We start from the raw sequence: 5,863 nt of genomic DNA on the forward strand, positions 1-5,863 counted from the left end.
CACGTATAATTATATTATAACCATTATTCACCATGAATTATCAATAAATTATAGAATACAAGTATTACACGTAAGATGAAAGTAGTTCACACGTATAATTATATTATAACCATTATTCACCATGAATTATCAATAAAGAATAGAATACAAGTATTACATGTAAGATGAAAGTAGTTCACACGTATTATTATATTATAACCATTATTCACCATGAATTATTAATAAAAAATAGAATACAAGTATTACATGTAAGATGAAAGTAGTTCACACGTATAATTATATTATAACCATTATTCACCATGAATTATTAATAAAGAATAGAATACAAGTATTACATGTAAGATGAAAGTAGTTCACACGTATTATTATATTATAACCATTATTCACCATGAATTATAAATAAATAAATCCTTAAACTAGTCTTTCACCACAAGACATGTTTGTTTGCTTTTTGGAATGTTTAATAGTCTAGATTTACAAAATAATTCTCCAGCTCAGAAAGAAACTTCATGTCTGATCTTCAACACTAGAGCCTATCGGCTTCCTGCAAGGCAAATTTCTGGTAGGCTCATTATGAGTCTGGCAATGGGGCAATCTTAATAGCAGTTTCAAACATCAGATTAATAAAAACTCTTCTTGAATTTGAGTTTGTACAATAAACTCAAGCCTATTACAATAATATATATTAAGTAATACTTACAGCAACAAACAGACTTGCTAATGTTCCCACAATTAGATTTAGCAGACGGCCCTGAAAAACATAAAATATCAACTTATCAATTTTACAAATAAACAGAATGACACACACATTTACTAACACTTTTCTACATAGTTATACACTCACTGAAAGATGTGTTAAAAGGCTTAACACAATACTAGGACACACCAAAAGTCTATAACCATCTTCAGTATTAAACCAGATATATCTAAATGCAACATCATTACATATATAGAGAGAAAATTACATTATGTAAAATACATTTTATACAACCTTTTGACATGACGTCATATATATTTTATATAACCTTTTTTTTTAAGGAGGTTTGTTAAAATGCCATGCAAATTGAGGAGTTGTAAGACGTTTATAATCAGGAACCAAAAACTCACCCTTCTAGTAGATTCTCCAAAAAGAGGCCTATCAGGTATATGGTTATTATAGAGTGGAGCCTGCTCTGCAGGGGAGGGTGCAGATGAAGGATTCATGCCTGGAAACAAAAATCAGTGGATTCCATGTGAATTCTGAACTGTTTATCAACATACTGCATCATATAAATATAGCAGATTCATAACCTATGATTTACTGTTTTGTAAAAAATATGTTAAACCTTCAGTATGTCTGTACTGTTGTACACCCAATCAAATAGGAACCTTCAAAATTAACAAGTTGGAGATAATGAAACAGCACTGTTAATAATGAAGATCTAACTGCATGGTCAACAAATAAAAGTACAAGATAATGTACAGTTGAAGTGGCATAATCTTAGGTATCGACATGGAACATTTATAACTGGGTGATTAATTGACATAACTGATTACAAGGATTAGTCATGTAGAATAATCAATTAGTCAAAACTATTAATAAATCAATTAATGTCACAAGTATGTTCAACTAATCAAAATTAGTGTGTCTAATTATGATTCCTCATTAATTTTGATTAGTTCTAGGTTGTTCAGCTCAATCAGTTTCACAACTCATGAAAATAATCAACTTATTGAAATGAATGTTTCTCTTTGTTACTGTTTTTGATTATTCTAACTATCCAAGTCTCACATGAAAATAACTGATTAGCTGAATGTTTTCATAAAGTTAACTTTTAAAAACATGGTTTTAAACACATGCTTTCTGAAAATATGTCTTTAAATATAACATCTACTTTTGTACACGTTATTTACTTATTTTCATATACAACTCATTAAATATGAAAGATGGTGAAGCAATAGGCCTAAAACATGTGATAAAAAGCATGTAAACTGTATATGTCCTTCCCCTATTTCCTCTTAACTTGTCCAATTTGGCTTCTGATGTTCAAACTGTTACATTAGAAAATAACTATTTTGATATATGTAAAAATGTAAGTGTTACAGTTGAAAAGTTTTAAAAGCAATGTCATCTACAACGTCTAATGCCTCACACAAGAACATTAAACATATACACAATGGTATATGGGATACCTTTAAACAATAGAAAATGGGATACCTTTAAAGCTATACTTTAAGCTAGTCCATTGTTGAACATTAGGAAAAATGAAATTTTTATTCACATATAAGCCACCAGTTTCAACAAAAACATATATAGAGATGTGCCTGGATATTTGTTAATTGTGTGACAAACTCTATGTCTTTATTGTGCATAATATATTCCACATTTTTCATATTTATTCACTTTCTCTGCTCAGCCATAGATAAATAATTTATCAATTCATGCAGACTGATATGCACATGCATAAGTAACCTCTATCAATTCTAAAATTTAAATACATTGTTGAATGTTGATTTAAATACTAAAACCTTCTTTACCATTAAACTTGTGTACTTGAGAATGATCATACCTGGGATCGAAAAGTCATAACTTGTAATAACAAATAATCTTCCTTACTGTAAAAGCTGTAACATGTAATAAAGTAATAGTTAATCAGTAGGTAAACTCAAAACAAAAACCATTAAAGTAATACTGTGTTTTACCATTAACTGGCTTAAAAGATTTACCTATGTCATGTATTTTCACTCATCTTGATCTACTGTTGGAGAAAAGATTAAGAATACTTCATCCAAGTTCACTTTCTAAACAATCTGTTTCTGAATTTTGCATCACAGAAAATTAGGAATCAAAAAGGCTTAAACTAACCTAGTTTCAAATTTCTTTTCAAAAGTAAATATTTGTAATAGAAAATGAAAAAGGACTATTTAATGTTAAAACTACTACTATAATATGGATGTACATTTCAATAACTTTAATAACATTTCATGTTAAACTTTGGATGTACACGAGTGCTTTCAATAACTTTAATAATAGTTTCTTATCATATCTACTTTCAATTTACATGTAGCATTTATTCAATTAATATCATTTTAACATCCAATGTCTGGACAAGTCTCCTCGGTAAAACTACATTATGATGGACATTCCTTAATGTTAAATGTTTTATCACTTTCAGACTACACATACATGTGTTAATTAACTCAATTCTAGAAAGTCACATGATATTTATGTGTTACTGTTAATGATGGGAAACTAGTACAATTTAAGTTTTGTGATGTTCAGTAAATGAATTGAACCTTGTTGAGTTACTGATTTAACCCCCGAGAACCTCAGCAGAGTGTTGAAAAGGTAAGCCATATACAAGGGTTCTGTCCAAGTTAGCTGACACTGAGGCATTATGAAAGGAAAAATGTTTCCAGTTTTAACTCTGAAGCATTAATAGTTTCATCTTTAAAAGTTCTTACCATTCACAGTATTAATAATAATTTTAAGTTGTAAACATATTTTTAATTAATATTTTTAAATAGATTTTATGATTTCATTTCAAACCACTAAAAGCAGAATTGACTGAAAACAACTTGACAACAAAGAATAACATGTATTGTCTATAAATCTGATAATTCAGTACTGTACATTAAAGAGGCTGTTTTAACAAGAAGTTCCAATGAAGTATTATTATAACAAAAGATACTTTATTTGTTAAAACATTGTTTTTGTAATATTTACAAAACTGTTAGTTCCATATATTAATTGAACTTTAAAAATCTTAAGGTTATAAATTTCCAACAGACCTTCCCTTAACCTTGGCTTATTAACGTGATTGAATTAAATTTTTCACAAATAATAAAAACATATAAAAGATGTCAGAAATTTAGTTGAACATATAAGGTATCTTCTTTGCCATTATTCTAACCAATGCCCAAATTATGAAGCATGTTACTTATTCCTTTCTCTCCAAGTCATTAAGTGGATTAAGCCTCGACTGATAATAATTAACATTGGCTAAAAACAAATTAGTTAATATTTCACAATTTTCTTGTAATTTTACATAATTAACAAATGTATTATAGACATTCTCTGCCAGCAAGAACCTGTTAAAAATAAAAACTACAAAAATATAGCAAGGTTTGATCTGAACAATATTTAATTGAAACTAAAGCAAGTACCATCTGTCAGCTTTAGTGCTAGAACTTAGAAGTTACAAATTTTGGAAGACAAGGTACATGCTTGTTCACTGCCAGAATTACTTCTCTCTTTAAAAATGATTTAAAAAACATTTTGTTGGATATTTTAAGAAGGACCTTAATGAGCCAATCAGAATTCTGTCACCACTAAGTTTTTTTCTATTTTCAGTAGTCTTAATATCAATACATCTTTGTAAAAATTCCCAAGTTTTTTTATGCTAATAATTAATATACAAAATTTTAAGAATGATTGATTTTCAGTGTCCAAATACACACAATACAAACATATATTTGATGACCTATACACATTTACAGCTTACAAGTTGCATTACAATGACAGCTGATTGGGAGACAAAAAAAGTTTAGCTTTTCTTTACACTATATTAACTTTAAGATTAAAACTCTGAACAAATTTTCGTTAATTTTTTATTATTCTTAAAACTGCTTTTTTATTTCAATGCAGTTCAAAAGCTCAGGTTAAATACAATTAAATTTACAATAGCCTGAATAGGTTTACATCTTGAACTTTGAAAATACTTCCTAAATTTCACTTCATTCTTCCTCCTTTCATTCATATTATTCATATCACGTACTAATCAGTGTATGTCAGATGGTCACCATGCTTGTGTCAGTGATGCTAAACAGTACTAGTAGTAATCAATGTAACTTGTAAGTTAACAAGTAGTACTACTGGGCCTAATTGATCATTGTAATTACCTTAGGCTTAACCGAAATCACTTGCACAAGCGGTAAAGCACTAAATTAAAAACGATTAAACCGTAATATTAATGTTATTAATATATGATATTTATAATAACAAAATAATAAATCCGATATTGACAGATCCAATGAATAAAGGACATTCTTACTGTTTATCTGCAATACTTCAGAAAATGCTTGCAAGTAAATTAACCGTAACAGGCTTAACAGACAATTCACATACTCTGACTACGTTAATTTAAAATGTTAAATTTAAGTTATTGTGATAACTATCTGTGGCAGACGAACTATCATCATGTGACCAGTGTATGATACAGTGACAGTACCATCTAGTGGTATAATATACAATCACTTAATTTCGAAAATAAAAATAAATAAATGAGAATACAATACGGAGATCACCCGACACTGTGCCTTTAGATTTTGTTTTTAATTTTTACAGTTTGAACATGTCTGTAAAACATTTCAGTTTGGCAGAATTCAGTAGCAAAACTAACTTCAATTACTAATAGCCAATGAGCTCTAGATGTTGATACATTACCGCTTCTTTTTTTTTTCTTTCTTGTTTTGTATCCAAACTATATTAATTTCTTTTTTGAAATTGGTGTATCTAAAACACCAGGGTCAAATAAACCAATAGTTATTATGGTTTCAACTGGAATTTGTCCTAAACTTTACATTTTCTTTCAGTTTTTCTTTCGCTTTGCTAGTGTTTCGTCCTCCACTAAGGAGTACGAACCCTTACAACCATTCTGTGAAAATTAAATATAGTGTGTTTATTTAGTGTTTTCTCATAATCGTATCCGTATATAACATAAACTAGCAATAGTTGTTCTCCTGTTACTTCATTATATTAGCAAATGACGATAACTTAGACTCACCCCTGATTCTTTCCCCTGTCATATTGAGAATTTAGATTTTTTTTTTAAAAATGTTGAGCTTAATCAACAACTCTCATAATAATAAAAACATATAACAT

At 28.7% G+C, this 5,863-nt stretch overlaps 1 long non-coding RNA gene across 1 annotated transcript in view; it reads right to left on the reverse strand.

Annotated features, from left to right (window-relative positions):
• LOC106476817 overlaps nucleotides 1-5,188 on the reverse strand; it is a 9,365-nt gene extending 4,177 nt beyond the window's left edge. The window contains exons 1-3 of the long non-coding RNA XR_001291936.2: nucleotides 5,034-5,188; nucleotides 1,108-1,205; nucleotides 701-751 (exon numbers count right to left, since the gene is read on the reverse strand). This is a non-coding gene — a long non-coding RNA (uncharacterized LOC106476817). The remainder of the gene's footprint in view (nucleotides 1-700; nucleotides 752-1,107; nucleotides 1,206-5,033) is intronic.
• Between the last annotated feature and the right edge of the window lie 675 nt (nucleotides 5,189-5,863).

The sequence above is a fragment of the Limulus polyphemus genome, unplaced genomic scaffold (assembly GCF_000517525.1).
Source record: "Limulus polyphemus unplaced genomic scaffold, Limulus_polyphemus-2.1.2 Scaffold11688, whole genome shotgun sequence".
NCBI lineage: Eukaryota > Metazoa > Arthropoda > Merostomata > Xiphosura > Limulidae > Limulus > Limulus polyphemus.